General features: G+C 35.7%; 1 protein-coding gene across 1 annotated transcript in view; it reads left to right on the forward strand.

Moving 5' to 3' along the window:
* Window positions 1-1299, forward strand: part of LOC122086830 (fasciclin-like arabinogalactan protein 16) — a 9713-nt gene that overhangs the window by 2997 nt on the left and 5417 nt on the right. The gene's annotated exons all lie outside the window — the stretch shown is intronic.

A 1299-nucleotide genomic window follows, 5' to 3' on the forward strand; every position in this document is an offset into this window, starting at 1 on the left:
ACCGATTAATTAAATCCTTAAATCATTTGATTATCAAAATGAGGTAACGACGGTAAGGTTTCTAATTGTTGTTAAGGGATACCTACGAACTAATCCCATTGGTTAAGTTTTAATAATTGTTGTTAATGGAGACTTGGGATTTTACCTAAAAACTTCACTGGGGTGCCAAAATGCAAGCTGAACCAGTAAAACCGATCAGAATGAATCCAAACTGGACTTTATTGGATTGACTTTGAATTGAGATATTGTAAACCTGAAACCAAACCAAAATCAAGGAAAAAACTGTACTGAAACCAAACTGAACCAAAAACAAATTAATCTAAAACCAAATCAAAATCGAGTAAAAAGCTGAACCAAAACAAAAACCAAACCAATAAAAGCAAGGAGTTCATAAAAAAAAACATAGTATATGTCAAACTGAATTCATTCTGGCCGAAACCAAAATCGACTTAATAACAAATTGACAAGAATTCAAAATCAAACCAAATCAAATTGAATATTTCCTCATTGATTTGATTTTGAATTTTCATTCTCACACCAAAATCGATTCAAACCCAAACCAAAACTAGCCCAAATGATCGATTGACACCCCCTATATGTCATGTAAAGGAAGTTGTGTTTGAGATGGGAGAAATGTTTTCTATCAGGGCGAGTCATCTGAATGCCTCAACCAATGATAGTGCATGTTTGAGCATTGATTAGGAGGTGTGTGTTGATTGTTTCACACACCTTGTTGTTGGGCGCAAGGGCGTGCTTTTGAACAAAAAACACATCTCCTTAATTTTGGGAAAAAAAAACGGTCTTGATTGTGTGACCCCTGTGGCTAGACACATAAGTAGGTGAAATGAACCCATCACCTCTTGATGCCCATGTGCACCCCTCATTAGCCTACGTGTTGACGAAAATATCTTGTCTATAAGAGAGTGTGTGGCCAGACACATGGGGCCAAATTGATTATGCCACTCTTTATGAAAGACAAGAATGTGTACATATTCATGTTTTTATTTGCATTTCCATTGACCCTTGTACTGATATAAGGGCAGCTCTCTTGGACTAAGAACTCTTCCCCTAAGGATTTAGGAGATGGTATCGATATTAGTATTGGTATCTATCGATACTGATCTGGATTGGATCAGATCAATGGATAGCAGTTGGTTTTATCTCCGCTTTTTTTTTTTTTAAAGGTATTAAGTTTTTACTATTTTACCCCTTAAATGATACGCATCATCGATTCAGATCGATCTCTACAGATATTGATTCAATACAACTGATACAATACCGATAGTCGAAAACATGCTT

The sequence above is a fragment of the Macadamia integrifolia genome, chromosome 8, assembly GCF_013358625.1.
Source record: "Macadamia integrifolia cultivar HAES 741 chromosome 8, SCU_Mint_v3, whole genome shotgun sequence".
In the NCBI taxonomy this organism is placed as follows: Eukaryota; Viridiplantae; Streptophyta; class Magnoliopsida; order Proteales; family Proteaceae; genus Macadamia; species Macadamia integrifolia.